The sequence below is a fragment of the Fundulus heteroclitus genome, chromosome 20 (genome assembly GCF_011125445.2).
Source record: "Fundulus heteroclitus isolate FHET01 chromosome 20, MU-UCD_Fhet_4.1, whole genome shotgun sequence".
NCBI classification, from domain to species: Eukaryota; Metazoa; Chordata; class Actinopteri; order Cyprinodontiformes; family Fundulidae; genus Fundulus; species Fundulus heteroclitus.
Genome location: NC_046380.1, coordinates 42,139,248 through 42,161,821, shown reverse-complemented (window position 1 = coordinate 42,161,821; position 22,574 = coordinate 42,139,248). Strand labels below are relative to the sequence as shown.

The following is a 22,574-nucleotide window of genomic DNA, read 5'->3' as shown; positions in this document are numbered from 1 at the left end:
CACTTCTGATAGATTTCTCGGTTAAAACCAAAAATTAAAAAAACTCAAGTCAAGGTTTTAAAATTCACTTTAATCGGTAGCTGTTTCCAAAATTATAAAATACACACCACAAATTAATAAAACAAGGTCTTTAAACATTTTCTAAACAGTAAAAAATCACGTGATGCACATTTGCATTATTGATTGAAGGACTAGCAAGTCCGCTGGGTTAACTCGCCACTTCTTCTAAAAATCAGCGTAGGAAGAGCCTGCTTTATTACTTTGTGGTGTGTATTTTATGAATTTGGGAACAGCTACCGATTAAAGTAAATTTTACAACCTTGACTTGAGTTTATTTATTTTTTTTAACGAGAAATCTATCAGAAGTGAAGTGAAAGACTTAAAAATAGCATAAGAAGACCCTGTTTTATTAATTTGTGGTGTGCGCACAACTCCGGACCTGGACGTAGCGCTGACGTTACGCGTAAACTACCCTATTGGCTGATTGTGTCATGTGATGTAAACAAAATGACCGCTACTTCGTTTGCTTCGTTAGCTTAGCTAGCTTTAAGGCTGTGTCCACTGCAAGTGCTGAGAAGTGTTTCTCGTCCCTCCGTCGTATCAAGACCTATCTGAGATCAACAATGACCCAGAAAAGACTAAATAGCTTGATGTGCGCCCACACACACAGGGATCTTTTGACCATAGTGGATGCTTTGAGAATAGGACTTCATCCAGCATAATGGCAGACAGAGACAATTTTTCGGGAATATTTAGAGCAGGGGTGAGTTTGACTTTTCTTTTTAAAGTATTTTTATTCTGTAAATATTGTGTTAGCTGTATTATAATGATTGTAAGTGGAAATAAATACGGGGCGTGTGTGCTGGAACGTCAGAAAAAAAAGTTAAATAAATGGGTAGTTCACTTTCATCCGGGTTTTTCGCGCATGCGCGCCGGACTGATGGGCCCGACCAATTTGAAATGCGTTCTGCGGTCCATGGCGCAGCAGCACATGAAAACATGTTACCTGCACACAGTTTGATGACCAAAACACAATTCGTTATCCACATACATTAAATTATGGAAAATCAGGTCATAACTGTTTGAACAATTTAATTTATGATCTAGAGACAGGAAGATGCATTCACAGAATGGAAGCCAGCGCAGTTAACATGGGCTTGCGCAATCCCGGGGGAGGCCAAGCTCACTGCGGCCTCACCAGCTTTGCTATCAAGCGCCACCAAGTATTTACATGGAAAATGGTGAAAATTCTGCGATTTTCAAAAAATATGATAAAAAATGAGGAAATTAGATGAAACTAACTAACTAACTCTTTATTACAGATTACTGAGTGAATCACAATTTATATTATGTTATCATCATTATATATATTCTTTCTTTCCATGATGACAGGTGAGGCCTGGCCTCACTTGCCTCCCCTGACTGCACGTCACTGGACCTGACTGAGTTTGAACTAGAGTACAAAGCGGGCAGAGACTCACTCTTGAAGACTTACAGCTGGAGTTACAGTGAAAGGTTGTTCTAGATTTTACTGAGTGGGGCTATAATACCATCTTTCTGATTTTTATCTGTTAAAAAATATTAAAAACCATGCATCATTTATTTTCCATTTGGTTTACATTTATGTACAACTTTGTGTCGGTTCATTATAAAAAGTCTCTATAAAATGCAATAAAGCTTGTAGCTTCAACATAATGTGAAAAATGTAAGGGTTTTGAATATGAGGAGTGCCAGTCTACTGGTTAAAACAGGGGACATGGGGCATGGGAAGGCTACAAGTTCTCAGGTTCAAATCATAGATTACCACTCTGGGTCCCCGAGCATGACCCTTAGCCCCAGAATGTCCCTGAGTCCTGCACAGTGGCAGCCCACTGCTCTCTAAGGGTTGGGTTCAAGGGACAGACTTAATTGGAATTTACAAAGTTGCAATGACAAATGTAAGAAGATTATTATTACTGTTAAACTTTTTCAACTCTCTGAACAAATCTTAGGAAATTTAAGACGTATGTTTTTGGGGTGATGTGACAATTTGTGAAAAGACTCTGGATAATTATCTTTCTAAGACAGTGAACAGACAATTGGGTAAAATACACTTTTTTTAGCTCTGGAGTTTTACATGTCATAAAATAAATATTGAAAGGTCCTGACCAGGTTTTAATTTATTTAAATCTAACATTAATTTTATAAATAAACACATTTCACACTATTCCTATTTAAACCAAAACATGGTGTAAAAGCCTGAGTAAAACCCTGGTTGAGCTATTCAGGAGGGAAAGCTGTAGCCATGAGCTGCTAAACAAACTGGATTAATTGGCAGCTTAGGCCGTATGCTGATCAGCATAATGGTATGTGGTAACATAATTACAAGCCAGAAAGATGGTAAACAATTGTTATTGCCCATCAGTCTGACAAAGGTTATGGTGTGTGTAATGATAAAGCAGTGAGTGCAACAATGGTGGAAACATGCAGAAATACAAAATAAAGTGCACCAACACTATCCTGATTGTGTGTTCTAGAAACAAAAGTTTAAATTCATTAAAGGGACTGGGTCCTTGTCTGCTGCTAAGGAGCATATTTAGTGCAGAAAGAAAATTTGCTGGAATTCAATGAGCATCCGAGAGGGACCCATCCATTCACAGATGTCTGTAGAAGTACTAAGAATGTCTGGGTGCCTGAGTTTAGCTCTTCTCATTAAATCAATTCATCCTTCTATCCATTGTCTAGCCCTGCTTGTCTGTACAGAGTTGTGGTCCAGTGGTAAGAGGCGAGGTACACCCTGGACAGGTCCATAAATTGCCATGTTACCATTAACGTTTTTTATGTGCATTTTGAAGTGTCATCAGAGGTTGAAAGAGATGGCAATTGAAATAACTAAATTTTGCAAAAATGTTTTTGCGCTCGCTTCACATGGTTTTTGGCTTTTGCGAAAGAGTTAATGTGAGATGGAAACACATTTGCCGATTAAGGTCTGACGTTGCGAACATTTACCTCACATGACTGATCACCTGTTCCCGCCGTTGGTGTCTTCCCGGATATTCCCATAACGCTCATAGAAGTGCATTTCTTTCTCTGTCGCCGGACTGCAAGTAACATCACCTATGCTACCTGTCATGACGGAAAAAGGACAATGTGCCTGATGGCAACACATTCCTGAAAAGATGTCTTTTTTATTTTTGATGTGTGGTCCATGCTAGTTTGCAACCTCTACTTCCAGTTTATTACTACTGCACGCAACTTTAATTTTTGACAGAATTCTGCCTTATGTAGCCTGGTTAATTCGCTCCAAACCAGTAGATGGAAACATGGCTATCATGCATTTTCTTTTTTGTGAAAGGTTCTCTCAAAGCCAGGAGAAAGATTTTAATCTCTATGAAGATTTGACAGCAAATGTTTCAGAGTTGCATCTGAATGAACCACAAGACCCCTTGAAAATTATCCTATGGAGAGAGAGACCAATGTAGCGAAGTGTGACTAATTAACAGCACCATGTTTGTGGAATACCAAACAATTCCTATCAGCAAAGAAACCTATACCAACTGTGAAGCATGGTGAAGGCATAATGATGATTTGGGCTTGTTACTGAGTCATGTATTGTCAGGATTTGTTTACCGGAGAACTCAGGAAGCGCACACGGGACTAAAGTTTAAGAGTTTTTATTTAAAGGAAGTGTGCTGGATGGCGGATGATGAAGATCGGAGGTTCAGGGCTGCAGAAGGTCAGGGATGTAGGTGATGGCAGGAGCTGACAGCCTGGAGAGAGGGAGTCCACATTCACTAGGTGCTGCTCGGCTAGCAGGCCTTATAGCTACACCAGGACTCAGGGCGGCTAGTCAGGTTAGCAGTTATCAGGAGACACCAGGACACAGAGCAGAGTTTCACCAGAGCAGCTTGACAGGTTAGCAGTTCTCAGGAGACACCAGGGCACAGAGCAGAGGTTTTCCGGAGCAGCTAGTCAGGTTAGCCGTTCACAGGAGACACCAGGGCACAGAGCAGAGCTTCTCCAGAGCAGCTTGTCAGGGTAGCAATTCACAGAAGACACCTGGACAAAGAGCAGAGCTTCTCCTGGAATGAACAGCAAAACACAAAGACTTACAGCGGGACTGGCATGGAGTGGTGGATAGCAGAAGACGGCCCAGTGCTGAACTGAAGGCAGAGGGAGGTTTAAATAGAGCACTTACCAGGTGGAACAAGAGTCTGGCTAATTAACTATTAAATTTTAACAGGTGTGACTGACTGCTGAGGAGGTGAAGTGAAGATGACAGAAAACAACTGATGACAATGAAAACTAACAATAAATAAAGTCAAACCTAACCCAAAAGAGATGACAAAATGAAAATAACAGAAAAACAAAGCCAAACTAAAACTCAACCATGACATGTATGAAATAATTTGCATGCCAAATTATTTCTAGAGTGAAACATTCTGTTTTACAACTGAAGCTTGGGTTAAAACCTCCAATCATATGAATGTGTATTTTATTGTTGATGTTACTACAGCTTTCATAAAGTTGGACAGTACTGCAGAGTTTGAACGTGATTGGATGGTTTATGTCATCTGCCATAGTTCACCAGCTCCTGGGCCCTGGCCCAAGCTCAGGAAATGATGATTGATGATGATGGTCCTATTGTTGCAGTCTTCCTGACAGTGATGACTGTGAATATAAAGACCTTTCAAGCCTTATCAGAAAGGTCACTTACTCAATATTCACCACACATGCCTCCATGTGTCTCCAAAGTGCTAAGGATCTGGTGCGGCATCAGCGTGACAGAAGAGGAATTACATTTCTGTTGCACCCCATCTCCCTCAGGAAGATTGCCCCAACCCTTGGCCCCCACAAGCGGTTTCATGTTTTCCACAATCTTCTGGGCTTCGTTTGGATTACAATCAATCAATCAATCAATCAATCATCGTGTTATGGAAATATATAATCACTTATATAAAATAGTGTAGTTTAAAGTAATACAGATGTTAACTTTAACCCAGTAACCTAAATAGATGAGGATGTATGCAGAACAAAGAGTGGATTCAGACTTCAGTAAGTAAGTACCAGGCACGGGATGCAGCAGGAGATATGACAGCCTTGTGAGCAGATAACGCTTTTAAAGTTCTTTTCTCAAGGTTTCAATGTTGTTTCAGTTAACTCCCAGGAACCAACCTAGGGTAATAGATTACATTTAACAGTTAAATGTCAGGAAACAGATGTTCTCAGCAGACTCAATGTCTCAAGGAAACTTAGAAAAATGGTTGGTCCGGCCCCCGTTTGGAGCCGCCCGTGTGTTTAAAAGGAAGGTACGAACGTGTAAGTGTTGAGACACACTTATGACACTGGCAGAGAAGGTTAAGGTATCCGCTGTGATAAAACTTGTAAGTGTCTCCCACTTTGGAATTACAAATTGTAATAAATATATGTTAAACTGTTTTTGCCTCTGAATTCACTGTCTCTTCTCTTTTTGCCAAATATTCGAATCGGAATAAATGAGACGGGCCGAGGTGGCCCTTCAGATCCAGCTGTTCCCCTGAATTGAATCCATCTGGAAATCTTTGGGAAGTGCCTCTAGGAGGCCCCAGAACATTCAAGATTACATGTATGTGCAGATCACTTGAGTAGTTCCCAACTTCTGTTATAGATTTTCTTGTCAATGAACAAATGAGAAATATTTTTACTGAGAAAAATGTTGACATGCCCACTATTGTTCCTGCTGTATTTTGCAGTTTTCATGTCCACCATTGTCTGTTGTTGAAGAAAACATAGAGTTGTTTCCTAATGTTAGCTTTCACACTTAGATTTGGCTCAATGGTTAAACAGAACAGGGGCTAGATTTCCAGCCCAAGGCGTTAACGTTGGGGGGGGGGGGGGGATAAATGCAGCAGAGCTGTACAGCAGGGAAGCATTCATCTTCATTTGTCAATATAAAATAACTTCACTACACACGTCAAATTCTTCATTGTAAAGAAAAAATTAAAAACGTGATCCAGCTTCTAAACATGTGAAACACTGTGGCACTAAATTTCTAATAGCAATTTTCTGCTTTTATAGGTAAAGAACAGAAAGGAGCAATTAAGGCTTACCTGAGCAGGATTGAACCCTCAAGGTACAGTGCTGCTTTTCTTTCTCTCACATTCCAACAGCCTCCTCCTCCTTACCTTCCTCCCCTCATCCTCCATTGTTTTAACCTACATTGATGACCTTTGTCCACACACTCATGAACACCATTTGAGCCAATTGCTATGCACGGTGTGCAGTGGTTTGGGGTGGTAAAATCAATAACAGCCTCATTTTAACATTATCCTGCTCCTTTTTTCATGGCATGTTTCCTCCTGTCAATCTTTGAAAGAAGTTTAAAACCAAAGCTGTGGCTGTGTGTGTTGTTGAGATGACTGTCCATCACTTCTCCCCAATGCTGGTGTCATTTAAATGTTCGGATTGGCAGCAGTGTTCCAATGTAACAGTTTGTTTGACAGCTGGTGGCAGCATTTCATCCCATCAGCAAACATAAAAGGACACAGCAGACATTTCGTGGCTAACAACTATTCTAGTGTGGACAATTTATTTTGTTTTTCTCTATTATTCAAATTCATTATGTTTTGATTTTGTTTTCTTGAATGACTGGGTTGAAAAGGAAAACACATTACTTTACCTTTGTGTGCTGAGGGTGGGCTACATGTCAGGCTATTTTTCCTTGGAACATTTTACCACCCAACTAGCTTAAATACATAGGCCTTACGTTAGGGTAATTGATCTAAACTGCAAGATTTTAGTGATATTTCAAACCCAACAAAATAATTGTTAAGTGGACATTTTCATTGTCTATAACATCATATATTAGTCGTTAGCACAGTGTATGTAGATCTCTAACTCTGACATTTCACAAAGACTTCCAACATTTCCAAATCCAGTATGATTACGAGAGGTTCAAAGCTCAGAAGGATAGTTTTATGGACTCTGTTAAAGCTCCCTGTTATCTGCTGAAAGTCTTGCTCTGTCTCACAACCAGTAGGTTGTGAGTTTGTTTCCAATTTCTCCCACAATATATTAATGTGTCTTTGGACAAGACATTTAGCACCAAATGTATAAATGTTTGATAGGAAGGTTGTGATTAAGATTTGTTAGGAAAAAGTTCTTTGAGTGGTTAGTATGACTACAAATGCCCTGTTTCTTAGCATTGGAATATTTTCCATTAAGTAAATGTTTTCAAATTAGAAGGATTGATCATTGTAAGCCTTTTTATACATCTTAAGCAGGGTCGTGGAAGGCACTGTATGTTACAAGACTACTTAATTCTCCACTGTGGAAGAGTCATTGGGCTGATTCCTGAATAAGACTTTGTAGCTCTGAAATGAAGTTTTTTTTTCCTGAATTTTAGTGCTTGCATAAGACAGTGGCAGATACACATTTTATTGCCCTGTTTGCATTTACCCTCATTCTGTCCTGTTTAATTTTTTACTGATGTCAACTTCTGCCCACATGGCTTGACTTGAGAGATCGAGTACAGAGTAAAGAGGAAGATCTTATGGTTTGCCATCCATTCATTATACTATTATATCAGATTGACCTGTTTCAAAGTAGTACATACTTGAAATAATTGACAGGATATAATGTGAATCAGACAAGAAGATTCCTTAAATAAATCCAATCAACACGTTTTCCTTTCAGTAAATATTTCATTGTCAAGTAAACCTTTAAAAATATATATTTTTAAGCATAGATGAATGTGTTGCTTTGTAACACTTCAGAGTTAGGTCAGTTGACCTGGGTGTTTTTTTTTGGTTCTTTGTTTCTGCTCTGCCACCCTACTGACAGCTTAACATGGTCCTTTCAAATGAAGAAGAGCGCTTTTTTTTGCCACAGAGAGCTATTGTCACTGTAAAGTACAATCCTAGTCTTGCTTTCTTCTCTGACATAAAACATGCACAAGTCTTTATATCTCAAAGGCATGCCGTGCCACATTTTGCCAGATTGCAACCGCCAACTTCAATGTATTGTATTGGGATTTTATGTGACTGACCAACACAAAGTGGTACTTAATTAAAAAGAGCGCAAAAAATGATACATGATTTTTTTTTTCTAATTTAAATGGTAAATAGCCTGTACTTGTGTAGCGCAGGGGATGGTAGGCTACTTGCTGACTGGTTGAACCAGCGCCCAATTAGGCTCTAGCTGAAAACACTTTAAAGACGACATATAATCCCACACTTACAACAGCATATAATTCTCACAAAAATACAAACAAACAAAAGCAACCATAGGAACGCCAAAAATGAAAACATTATGATAAAAAACTTACACTAAAACGAATGACAAAAATCTCCAGTTGAGAATCTGTGTCAAGACTTACTATTAAATTACTGTTCACTGTCTCTTTTCATCAAATTGGACTGAGTTTGAGCTATTTTTCAAAGACGTTGAAGGGTAACTTAATTCATTAAATGAAGGATTAAATTGAAAGAACATCAAAGAGAAGGGAAAAATTAATAAAAACAGCTGATCTCTGCTGTAGGTACAGTTTAATCTTTCATTCAATACATCAAAAATATACTCTAGAATGTAAGGACATTTTGTCTGCTATGGTTGCTGTTGCCACATATTTTAGTAGATTTTTCAAAGTATTATAGCAAGAAACATGGTATGTTATGGTATAAATTTAGGGAATTTCAATATTGCTATTAGAGAATCTATGTGGCAGTTCAGACTTAAAATAAAAATGTTATGGCAAAGATTTGTAAAAGTAGAAGCATGCAATAAATAAAATAAAGGATTTTTCTGTCTTATTTTTGTCTTTTACAAGTGCTAAGAACATTATGTACACAATGTCATAAAGTGCTTTTGTTACAGGAACAATTTTTGCTTTATATACAGAGTCTAAATAGATGGTAGGGGATGATGTGCTGCTAAAACACCTCAGGGTTCATAAGTTCCTAACTGCTGAGCAGGTACAAAAATGGGTGCCAGTGGCTCAACTATAAAAAATTACAGAAAGGTAAACAAACTCTAATTGGTTCAGTCTAAAGAGTAAAAATTGCCTTCTTGTGCACAAAAAACTGCAAGCCAAGTTATTGGGATGCACCACCAAGAGCTAGTAATCTAAAGAAGCACACATCATTGCTGTTTATCTTCTTCTTATTAACAGTGTGAAGGTTTTCAGTTAAGCATACTGGCCATTGTTCATCTGCAGGAGAGGTGTTAGAAAGTCAGCCCACTTCCTGCCCTAAGGAACCAGAATACACTGTCCAGACCTCCTGCTGGTTTGGAATTTGCAAAGACGCACATATTCACACAAACGCACGGCACAGAGGTCGTGTGCTCTACAGAGTCCCATAAACACACATCACTTGCAGAGGTGTAGCTTTAGATAAATGAAAAATGCCCTCAATATCCGTAAACACTTTTACTCCCAAAGTCAACCACTCAAATCTTTAAAGGGTAGGAGGGCAGTAAACACACACAGTCACACCCATTCACACACATAAATGCATAGTGGGCTGAATAAACCATTAGGGAGTTAATTCCAATTCTGCTGACAGTAGATAAGTTTTACTATTCACTCTCCCTATCACATAGTAATTACTTATAAGGCCACAGGGATTATGATGTCCCCAGCATACTGTGGTAATATGGCCTCTGCTCCATATAACCCTTCAGCTTTGCTACCCAGTCTTTATCACCACCCTAATAGTGCTGTCCCTCCCTCTCATTATCCCACCATATAATAACCTCCATCCATTACCTTAGCACTCTTCTGATGCTCCTCACCATTACATCCCTCTCCTTCATCTTTTATCGCTTTCCGCTGTGCTTCTGCCCCCTCTGATTATTTTTTTCACAAGAACTATCATAGCAGTCCCACAGTGGACGGGCTCAGCCTAATATGAGTCCTACACAGCAGTAAGTGTACATGCACACTGGCCAAAGCAAACAGACGTTTAGGGCTGCGAATGAGGCAGAGCTTATAGGATGCAGTACACTATAACGTTAATTGAAAATACAGAGCCCTTATGTAATACGCCATGTTCTCTGGTGCATGTGTACCCTATTTAAGTCCACATCAAGCCGTCTCCTGTGAGCTCTGCCAATGTTCACAGATTTTCTAGGGCCTGTATCTATTTCCGTCTTGTCTACTTGGCTCCTCGTGCAACAACTTGCAAAACTCAGCCATGTTCGGTGATTAGCAACAGAGGCTTAAGCAGATTCCAGCTCTAATTAAGATGCAATGCAGCATCAAAGAGTGTGTGGCCTTGAAAGGCTTCTGTGTACATATGTGGTTTTTGGTGTCACATGGGCTGGTCTGAGTATTTCAGAAACTGCTGATCTACTGGGATTTTCACACATAACCATTTCTAGGGTTTGCAGAGAATAGTCCAAAAAAGAGAGAATATCCAGTGAGCGGCAGTTCAGTGGGTGCAAATGCCTTGTTGATGCTAGAGGTCAGAGGAGAATAGCCAGACTGGTTCGAGCTGATAGAAAGGCGACGGTAACTCAAATAACCACTAGTTACAAACGAGGTGTGCAGAAGAGGATCTCTGAACGCACAACACGTCAAACCTTGAGGCGAAAGGGTTACAGCAGCAGAAGACCACACCAGATGCCACCCCTGTCAGCTAAGAACAGGAAACTGAGGCAACATTTCGCACAGGCTCACCAAAATTGGACAATAGAAGATTGGAAAAACGTTGCATGGTCTGATAAATATTCGGATGGTAGGGTTAGAACTTGGTGATCGTGTCAATTGAGGATCAATTGATCGTGTCAATGCCACAGCCTACCTGAGTATTGTTGCTGACTATGACCATCCCTATATGACCACAGTGTACCCATCTTCTGATTGCTACTTCCAGCAGGATAACACACCATGCCATAAAGCACAAATCATCTCAGACTGGTTTCTTGAACATGACAATGATTGTACTGTAGTCGAATGGCCTCCACAGTCATCAGGTCTCAATCCAATAGAGCATCTTTGGGATGTGGTAGAACGGGAGATTTACATCATGGATGTGCAGCCGACATATCTGTAACATCTGTGTGATGCTATCATGTCAATATGGAGCAAACTCTCTGAGGAATGTTTCCAGTACCTTGTTGACTCTATGCCATTGAATAGGGTCCAATATGAGGTAAGATCACTGTCAAAAGAAACTTGTACATAAAAGGACAGTTGTGTGCATTAGTCAGAAGTTGTGCATAACAAAAATTTGTAAACTCATAATAATTAAAATCTCATGCAAAGGATGCAACATACAGTTTAAATAGTTACAACTTCAATAACTAATATATACAAATTTCAAGTTTAAATTTGGGCTTTACTCTTCATGAACACAAACAGCAGCGGCTGCTTGAGAGTACGGATTTTTTCTTTGAGAATACAAATTCACAACAGTGGTCTGACGTCATGGTTTTCAAGGCTAGTTAATCGAGCACAGAGTGCGATGATAGGATGCGCGCATGCATTCTTCAGACTGACAACTTTCCCAGAATGCACCGCGGCCGCAGCTTGATTAACGGCAGGGCAGAGATCACAGTGGTAAGTTAAACATTCCATTTTCTGCTGCTGTTCTTCAAAAGTATGTTTTCAGATCGTTTGAGGCGAGAACATTATACCTTTAAGCTTTCCTATTTACAGAGTTGGTGCGTAATTAAAAAAAAAAGTCAGACGTTGAGCGCCGTATTTACAGAGTTGGTGCGTAATTAAAAAAAAAAAGTGACTCTGGTACGTTTAACGTCCTTTTATGTACAAGTTTCTTTTGAAAGTGATCTTACCTCATAGTCCAACCCGGAACTAGCAAGGTCTACCTAATAGAGGGGCCGGGGAGTGTGTGTATATATATATATATATATATATATATATATATATATATATATATATATATATATATATATATATATATATATATATATATATATATATTTTAGGGCTGGGCAAGTTAATTTCGCGTTAACTCATTAGACTATTAACGGCAATATTTTCTTTAACGCGCGTTAACGCATGTTGCTCACATGCTTTTATTTTGTGAAGGTCTGTTGCTGCGGTGTAGGGGTTTGAATCAGAACAGTAGGTGGCGATAATGCGCCAATAACCTCGCTGTCAGCCAAACCTCGGATTCAGAGTAAGAAAGGTGCTGGCCGGAAAAAAACAAAGCCGACATGCGGAAGGCGGTGTTTCCCCCAGGAATTTGCTTAGACGAGGCGCAGAGCAATAGAGATCTCTCTCTAAGGCGCTGGCGAGGCGGTGAGTTGGCGGCCGGAACAAGTTTTGTGCGGAGCGGAGCAGGGGGGGGTCTGCTTAGACGCCGTCGGTGAAGTCGCTTCTCGTTTCAAAGTATCCATGTGTTTTTGCCTGTTTTTCCCTTCCATTCACTATATGCACGCGAGAAAGCAACAACAAAAAACCGCGTGTCAACGTCAAATAAACGCAAGCAACGCAAGCATATCGAGTTAGCAAGCATTTCAGTTTAAAGTTCTTCCAGCATCGAATATGACAGAAACAAGTTAGTTGTAACCACTGCCAAGTTAAACTTTGGTATTGAACATAAAATGGTAATGCTGCTCCCTGCTGTTACCTCAGAAATTGCCTGTTTTTGGTAGATTTTTTCCCCATAAAGAGAATTTCCTGTCAGTGGCAATAAGGTTTAATTTATTATTATTGCGGCTGCACAGTGGCGCAGTGGGTAGCGCTGTTGCCTTGCAGCAAGAAGGTCCTGGGTTCGAGTACACCCCTGGGTCTTTCTGCATGGAGTTTGCATGTTCTCCCTGTGCATGTGTGGGTTCTCTCCGGGTACTCCGGCTTCCTCCCACAGTCCAAAAACATGACTGTTAGGTTAATTGGCTTCTCCAAATTGTCCTTAGGTGTGAATGGTTGTTTGTCCTGTTTGTCTCTCTGTGTTGCCCTGTGACAGACTGGCGACCTGTCCAGGGTCTACCCTGCCTCTCGCCCAGTGAACGTTGGAGATAGGCACCAGCACCCCCCGCGACCCCATGAGGGATAAAGCGGTTTAGAAAATGGATGGATGGATGGATTATTATTATTGCTATTTTTTGTTTTACATGTTTAAGTTGAGCTTTACACTAAATATGTGTTACTGATAAGTGCTACAAATGTTACAACACTTTTGTTCATATGGCAGCAGAACATTAAAATAAAAGTGCTCTTTACACTACTTTTGAATTCATTCTTGGAGTTTGTAAATACAATCAGGGCGATTAATCAGGGCGATTAATCACGATTAAATATTTTAATCGTTGCCCAGCCCTAATATATATATATATATATATATATATATATATATATATATATATATATAAATTTCAATTCAATTCAATTTTATTTATATAGCGCCAAATCATGAAACATGTCATCTCAAGGCACTTTACAAAGTCAAGTTCAATCATATTATACAGATTGGGTCAGATTATACAGATTGGTCAAAAATGTCCTATATAAGGAAACCAGTTGATTGCATCAAAGTCCCGACAAGCAGCATTCACTCCTGGGGAAGCGTAGAGCCACAGGAAGAGTCATCTGCATTGTACATGGCTTTGCTGCAATCCCTCATACTGAGCAAGCATGAAGCGACAGTGGGAAGAAAAACCACCCAATAGCGGGAAGGAAAAACCTCTGGCAGAACCGGGCTCAGTATGAACGGTCATCTGCCTCGACCGACTGGGGGTTACAGAAGACAGAACAGAGACACAACAAGAGAGACAAAAAAGCACAGAAGCACACATTGATCTAGTAATCTGTTCTACATTAGATGGTAGTAGCGGGTGAGCCGTCTTCTCTGGATGATGTCACAGTTAACAGAACGCCAGACCAGGTGTACCTACTATGAAGAGAAAAGAGAGAGAACAGAAAGTTAAAGCAGAAATGACAACACATAATGCATAATTGAAGAACAGTAGAACTCAATAGAGTGAGAAAATTAGATCCTGATATTCTCCAGTAGCCTAAGCCTATAGCAGTAAAACTATAAAGGTAGCTGAGAGTAACATGAGCCACTAGTTATAATTTTTGTCAAAAAGAAAAGTTTTAAGCCTAGTCTTAAAAGTAGACAGGGTGTCTGCCTCACGGACCAAAACTGGGAATTGGTTCCACAGGAGAGGAGCCTGATAGCTAAAGGATCTGCCTCCCATTCTACTTTTAGAGACTCTAGGAACCACCAGCAGACCTGCAGTCTGAGAGCGAAGTGCTCTGTTAGGAACATACGGGGTAATCAGAGCTCTGATATATGATGGAGTTTGATTATTAAGGGCTTTATACGTTAGAAGAAGAATTTTAAATTCTATTCTTGATTTAACAGGAAGCCAATGAAGCTAAAATTGGAGAAATATGATCCCTCTTGTTGATTTTCATCAGAACTCTTGCTGCAGCATTTTGGATCAGCTGAAGGCTTTGAACTGCATTTTGTGGACTTCCTGATAGTAATATATATATATATATATATATATATATATATATATATATATATATATATATATATATATATATATATGACAACGATAACCAGAGCAAATATAAATTCACATATTGATTTCATGTACACTCTTTTATTTCTATTATTGTTACCATGCTATATTTATGTGTCTCCATGCTTCTACTGGCCCGTACATTTGCTGCTAATACAACTGAAGGTTCCCACTGACAGAAATTCATTAGCAATAAAAGGTATTTCTGTTTTATTCTATTTTTTTAAGGGGAAACCTATCCAAACAACAACCACATTAATAAAAACTGATTAATCTGAATAATTTTGTTAGGGCCAGCCACTCTGGGGATGGTTCACCCACCACTCTTCCATATTCTCTCTACATGTGGATTATAGCTCTCACTGTGGCTTGCTGGTTTCTTGAAGCCTTGGAAATGTTTTTTTTTTTTTTTTTTTTACTTTTTCCTTAAGTCAGGGACAATGCTTGTCATCTGTTCTGGAAGTTCTATAGATGATGTGTTGCTTGTTGATATTTTTGTGCCTTCTTCATGCTGTCTGATAAGTTATGTCTCAGATTATTTATTGAATTTTTGGGTAGGCCTGTTGCGATTATCAATAACTCAATTAATCGTACCAGAAATTTTAAGCACTTAAATTACCTCTTAATTAAAATAAGCTCGATATTTTAAGTATCCATGCTTATTTCATTCCATCTTCTCTCTCTGAGACGAGATAACAAAAAGGTTTCAACGCAGTGTATTGGTGCCTGCTCACCCCTCCCTTCTTGTTAAGTCTTGCCAGGGTTTCCCACAGAAAATGGGGTAATAGTGTGTTCCATTTATCCTCAGTAGCCGAACTTCTTGATCTACGGGAAGGAAAATTTAACTGGAACGGCCCCTCAAGTCGGTATTACGAGTCGTAAAGTCGGTGGTACCTGAATTCGCCATTCTTCATATCTACTATTTTCAACAACATTGAGTAAAACCTTATATTTTTAATGTTTTTAGCAGCTCTCTATTATTTATGTAACATTTAGTCCGTCGTACAGGTCCCATTAAGTGTTCATCAGCTCTGTTTATTTGCACAAAATACCACCTAGAACAGTATCATTGTTATTGTTTTAACAACAGTGCAAGCATCCATGTGTTTTCATATTGTCCAACAAGAGAGAAACTGGAATGCAAAAAGGCGGAGATGGCGTCATCTGCAACTAATGAGTTCCAACCTCTGAGGCAAAAGGAACACACCGTCATCCTGGCGGTAGTGGTCTAGTGGGTTGTGGGAGGTGCCCGCGGAACAATGGGGTGCAGCCCTTTACAGGGTACTGTAGTGTGCATCAAGCTAAAAACAGATAGCGTGTTAGGTTAGTTGATCAGAAGGTTTTCTTTCAGGCGGGAACTTTACTGACCGTTTTATGTCACTCTCAAACATCAAGCCATTTGAAATAAACAAACAACGCTTAGCCTGGCGGGCGCGAGTGAAGCCTGGCGTCCAGCCAGTTTGTGTCAGGTAGGCACATGCTCAAACTTAACATCAGAGCCTCATGAGGGAGAGCCACAGAAATGCTAGTTTATTAATTTGACACCAAATTAAGAAATTAATTTGGTGTCAAAGCCAAACACAACCACTGGGTGGGAGTTTTTTGGATTAAAACCAAATGACGCTACCCACTTAATTCGTCTGAGCCAGTAGGTCGAGAATATATACTTGCTATATTTTGCACATCTCTATATAATGCTGTCTATCTGAATTAACATTATATTTCAATCAACAAATCCTTTTTACGAGGCTAGTGAAACTTAACTAAAACTACTAAGCAAAATGAAGATAAACAGAAGCTAAGAAACAATGCGCACACAAAAGAAACAAAAGACAAAATAAAGTGGTTCATCATCAGCATCATCAGAATAATTCAGTGACTCCTGGTTCACTGCAGATTTGAGTTAAATAACCAAAGTTCATCTTAAAGAATATGAATTGAGGTTAAATTAGCTTAACTAATTCAGAACAACGTTTGGTGTGTGTTGTTTAACCCATTCACAATGCAAATCCTGTGTTAAACAAAACATTATTTGATGAAATAACATTTTAAAGAAGGATTTTCTCTGTAACCATCAGTAAATTTCTAGAACGCTCGATTTTATTAATGCGATTATACCTCTGGGAGGCTAGGGGTTGCCGTAGTGATCAGTCTCTAAAATCCGCCAATCTAAAGTCATACAAAACACCTTTAAATCGACATTAATATTCCATATTAATGCGGCAATAACACTCATAGCACTATCGAATGATAGTGGAGCGAGCTTCCCCACTTTGTCGCTCCATTGAAGCGACGGGAAATGAGTTTCACAGAAACCACATTTACCCAGCTTGTGAAGTCTTTGAGCCCCAATGAGGCCCACATGGCTGGTCCCCCAGGGCGTGCCTTCTGCTTGAAAGTCCACCGGCAAGAAGAAAAAGATAGTGAGGTGAAGTCTGGCTTCATAGCAGGCCACCTTCTGAGAGAGGCTGTCTCTGTCTGGATTTGTGAAATTCCTCTGCTTACAGCCCATATTAATTTATCCTCATGTTACATGTTGTTCCCAATTCAATCCGATCCCTGCCCATGGCCTGTTGGCATATTATATTTCTCAAAAGTGAGCAAAACTCTTAACTGCAATTAGTGATCATGTTAATGCTTCTTCTATTTAAATGAAAAAAAAATTCAAGAAGAAACGCTGCCATGTAGTTTAATTACAATACCTCAACACAGTTTGAATATAAATGGCGTGAACAAGTAAAATGTGGTTCACTAAAGTCAGAAATCTCTGCCTAGTCTTGGCATTAACTACTCCATCCGGTCCCACACGTTCTCCACTGGATTAAAGACTTCCTGACTGGATGAAAGCAATTGGCCAAGAAAAGTTGGAATCTAATCAAATGCTTTTCTCTCCGTCCCACGCGGCTCAGGGTGAATTTACTGGTCTGTTCTCATGTGAGCTGCAAATATCCTCATTTTAACTGCAGTTAGAGAATTTTATTTTGAAAAAATCTTTTCTTTTGAAAAATATCAACGTCCACGTCTGAAGTTCAATCATCCCTAAAGTTACTTCAACTGAATCACTAGCATAGCACCAACCCCTGGTACCTGGGGAGGAATTGAACCATTTTTTATCTCCTTCAATTGGTCCTCAAAGTAAAATAGACAGCTGTATCCACAGAAATGTGTGAATCTTGACTAAATGCTCACAAATACCACTACAAACACCATAAAAACTATAAACAGTTGAATCAGAAAATGCACAAAGCAAATAAAAAAAATCCAGAAATGCCATGAATCCATATCTAGGTTCCAGCTGACCACTTTACAACAGTTATAACTAAACATAGTGTCTCAGCCAAACCCAATGAGTTCACTGAAAGTATCAGATTTGTGCTCTTCAGCCTGGGATTTACCTCTTTCCACTCATGTCTTTATTTTAACGAGTTTTCGCTTCGGACCGTAAAATTGAAGGGAGTGCAGGGGTAGGGTTCGTCTCTAGGCAACCGTGAAAGCAGCCTGCATGAAAAGGTCCTCCTTAAATCCCGGCACGATAATTTTTCTGGTGAAAAAATACGGAAGAAATTGTCCCGTATTGCTTCAAAACAAACGCAACATCAATCAAATAACGAACGATTACATATTTCACAGGAAGGGTAACAACCCTGATGCTAACTGCACAAACATCTTACTTTTAGTCTCTGAGACATGCTGAAAGCTTGAGATAGTGTTTTAGAACTGTAATTATGTGGGGTTGTTAGTTTGTTTTTTGGACTGTATTGAACTGATTCTTTCTCCACTCGATTCCCTACCCTTCCCAGTCACCTTGTCTGCCACACCTCAGCACTTCATCAGCTTCACCTGTTGCTGCCACTAATTACCTCAAGTCATTCCACCTGGTTCTCTCCCTACATATACCTGCTTCAGTCAAGCTCCCAGTGTCAGAACGTCTCATCTGATCCTGCTGCCCGCATATGGTTTTTCCCTGTGCCTCGGTGCTCACCCTTTGAACCTGTTCTTACCCTGCCTTTGCTGGTCTGTGTACTAATGCTTGTGACCACCGCCTGGTAAAGGTTGCTCTTCGAATTTCTGTCATGCTCTGCTCACTCTGGGAACACATCGGCGGCTTCTTTTCAAGTCTGCTTCTGCCTGCAAACCTTGGCCAAGTCTGCTGCTGCCTGCTACTCGTGGTCAAGTCTAGTTCTGCCTACAAACCTTGGTCAAGTCTACTGCTGCCTGCTACTCCTGGTCAAGTCTGTTTTCTTCTTGCAAAACCTGGCCAAGTCAGCTTCTGCCAACAACTCCTGGTCATGTCTGCTTCTACCTGCAAACCTTGGTCAATTCTGCTGCTACCTGCTACTCCTGGTCAAGTTTGGTTCTGCCTGCAAACCCTGGTCAAATCTGTTTATGCCTGCAAACCATGATCAAGTCTGCTGCTGCCAGCTACTCCTGGTCAAGTCTGTTTGTTCTTGCAAAACCTGGTCAAGTCTGTTTCTTCTTGCAAAACCTGGTCAAGTCAGCTTCTGCCAACAACTCCTGCTCATGTCTGCTTCAGAATCAGAATCAGATATACTTTAATAATCCCAGAGGGAAATTGCTGTTTCAGTACCATCACCATAACATAAACATCACAAACATTTCAGGGGGGGAGACGGATCACTGAGGCTGTGCTGCCAAGGACACTTCTGTGTCCACAAGGCGCTGCCACAGCGCCTTGGCTTCTGCACAGGCTTCTGCCTACATCACCTGGTCTACCTGCAGCTTTCAGTTCCTGCCATGGTTACCCATTCCTGGTTGTCTTCCTTGTCACCCTTTTCCTTTAAAAAATAAAATTTTTAAACATTCAGCTTTATATTCATCTGCCCAGCGTCCACGAAACATTACGAGAATCTAACGCTGCTTTAAAAATATCCACGACTTATCTCCCTGACCTGTGTGCTGGGTTTCTTGGTCTCCATGATGCTCTTCATTCACTAATGTTATGATGTTAGCACTACAGTTAGCACTAATGTTTCCTAACAAACTTCTGAGGGGTTAACGGAACAGCTGGATAATTACTGACATTAAATGATACACGTGTCCAAAAAGTTCTTATATATCGTTTTATGAGCCAGTCATTTCATGATTTGTAGTCACTGGGTGTTGTCTTCACTGGTCCAGTGTATTCTAGCTAAATTAGTAACAATTATCATGGGAGCCATATAATAGGAACACTGGTTACCAACCTTCAGCTACAGTGAAGGCCCCTGGCCTGAAGAGAGTAATTTTTCAACAATCCACAAAATGTTGCCTCATTTCTATTTAAGCCAATCGATGCTCTTTAAACTGTAAGATATTCAGCACACATCAGTTATTCAGCAAAATAAATCCTGGAGGGTTATTTCCAATAACTTGGATTCTAATAATTGTTATGCTCCTCCCAGATAATTGTAGATATTCTTTGTTTACCCTGGAGCTGCTCATGGCTGAGTCTTTGCCATTTTGGCTATGTTCTGAGCTTGAGGAATTATACTTGTTCATCTATGGTGTTCTGATTTAGGTTTTCATTTTTAAACCTTGAAGATCAGTTTTGCTTATCATTTTGTGCATTTCTTTGTTTGTTTTCTTAATTTTAATCAATGTTTGCTGGTGTCCTGATCAATGTCTGGAATGACCCATTTTATTAGAGGAATGCACACTAAACAGCATGTACAACAGTTGGTGCATGTATCCTTAAACCAGTGTGACACCTGTTTGTTTTTCACTGATTGAATGACTTTACTGATTGAGCAGAAACCTGCTATTGTTTTCAACATGTCCCTCTCTGTTAGTGATTCAGTCACAGCTGTATGCATGTCACGACTGTTCTGTTGGTTTTCTCTTACTCTATTCTAAATGGTTTACCATTTAGAAAAACAATTTTTACCAGAAAAGTAATTGATCTTGTTCGTAATCTTGGACTGTCATTATTTCGAACACAACCAGGCATGGACTGGTAATCGGGCGTACCGGGCATTTTCCCGGTGGGCCGACGTGCTGTTTGGGCCGGCAGACCAGACATGTATATTATTATTATTATTAGGGTTCCAAGCCCGCAGCGCAGGCGAACGGCTATGCCGTTCGTCTGCTCTGTGAGCAGAGAACCCTATTGTTTTTCTCGTGTTTTTAAATTATTTATTATTATTATTATTATTATTATTACGGGTATTTATTATTCTCCGCTACAACGCGTTGGGCGGCCCATGCGGATTTGTAACAAACCTATTGAATCAGGTATCCAAGTACAGAATGTGCACCGCTACTCAAACCCTGAAATTCAGACCCCTCAACAACTAGGGGGCGCAAGAATGGCTGATCGGATTTTTACAAAACCTTCTTCATTCCCTTCCAGACATTGCCCTTAACTAAAGTATTAAATATGGTATTTATTGAATCAAGTGGGCGGGGCCTATTTCCAAAAGTGTGGAAAAAAACTTGAAAATTCACCTAAAATCACTTGTGTGGTGTAACAAGCTCAGATTTGCAGGATGTATTCCTTGAATAAGGTGCAACAATTCTCTCACTGCATGTATTCCAGTGTTTGAAAGTGCCACACTTTTTTTCAAAGTTTGTAAAATGGAGAAATCAATGTATTTTCCACAAATATTGGTCAATCCCAATAAACATGGCCTCTATCTGTAAAGCACAGCCAGATTAAACATGTCTTTCAGTTTGGTAAAAATCCAGGCGATTTTGAACAATTTACAAGACTTTAAAAATTAATGATACAAGATTATAAAGTTTAATATTTCTTTTCTCTGAATCCATTTGTTTAATGACCATCAAAAAAATCGTGTGGTTAGATAAAACACTCTTGGACATTCATGAATATTTTCAGAATTTTAGAGCAAACCGTTGATTTTTAACAAATTTATGAAGATTGTGATCAGTTCACAGCTCTCATCATCCAGAGCTCTGCCATGCAGAACTGTGAACAGGGCGGCCATTATGCCCATATTTGGGCACATCACCGGAAGTGACGTCACATCCCGTGTTTTTTTTTTCTAAGCGGAGCAGAGACTTGAAGAGGGAGGATAGCTTTTAAGGTTTTCTAAAGAACACATAATTTAAAAAATTTAATTGAATATAAAAAAGATCAAGCAGAAGCAAGGAAAGTTATTTAGAAGGCAAAGAAGACAAAATGGAGAGATTATTGTCATTCAATAGGCAGAACAACCCCTATAGCTTAGGTATGGGGAATGATTAAGAAAATGAAGGAAAATAGACCAGAGAAAACATATCCAGTTATAAAACATGAAGATGCAACAGCAGTAACAAATGAAGAAAAACTAGAAGTAATGGCAAGAACATTTGCAAAGATCCATAGTTCAGATATGGATCAGACTTATTTGAAAAGTAACGCTATAATATAATATGGATAGATAGATAGATAGACTTAGAGAGAATTAGAAAACTTTATTTGTCATTTTGTATGCACAGAGTGTGTACAGAACGAAATTCTGTTGCATACAGCTTGTAAATTGCAGTAAAATAAATTACAGTATAAGGTGCAGCAGTGATTTGAAGTAAACAATTGAAATGCAAACAAATCAGGAGAAGTCACAGTGTACAGGTGTGTATTTTTTAAAAAACATTTGTATATGCAGAATTGATTGTGCAGAGGGCAATTTGTGCAAGAATACAGCTTGTAAATTACAGTCAATTTAAATTACAATATAAGGTGCAGCAGTGATTTAAAAGTAAACAATTGAAGTGTAAACAATGCATGAGAAAGTCACAGTGTACAGGTAAGTATTTTTAAAACCATTTGTATGTACTGAATTGATTGTGCAAAGGGCATTTGTGCGAGAATGCATTTAGAAACTGAGAGTTCGACAGCATTTGTAATGCTAGTTGGAGATGCAATGATGCAAAATGAGCAAATATGCGAATGTTGTGCAAAGGTTATGGGTTATAGTTATAGATAGCAGTGACATGCATTCAGGGGAGGCAATCATGGAAAGATACAAAATATAGAATAATGATAACAATATATATTGTGATTCACTCAGTCATTTGTAATAATAATTGTTTTTTTAATCTAATTTCCTTTTTTTTATCATATTCTCTTTAAAATCGAAGACTTTTGCCTATTTTTAACGTAAATCCTTGGTGGTGCT

The 22,574-nt window shown here is 39.4% G+C and overlaps 1 protein-coding gene across 3 annotated transcripts in view; it reads left to right on the top strand.

The window, feature by feature from the left end:
• Window positions 1-22,574, top strand: part of klhdc8a (kelch domain containing 8A) — a 209,318-nt gene that overhangs the window by 2,197 nt on the left and 184,547 nt on the right. For all 3 annotated transcript variants that reach the window (XM_036151254.1, XM_036151251.1, XM_036151252.1), the window contains one exon: window positions 6,037-6,091. The gene's annotated coding sequence lies outside the window, so the exon portion shown is untranslated. The remainder of the gene's footprint in view (window positions 1-6,036; window positions 6,092-22,574) is intronic.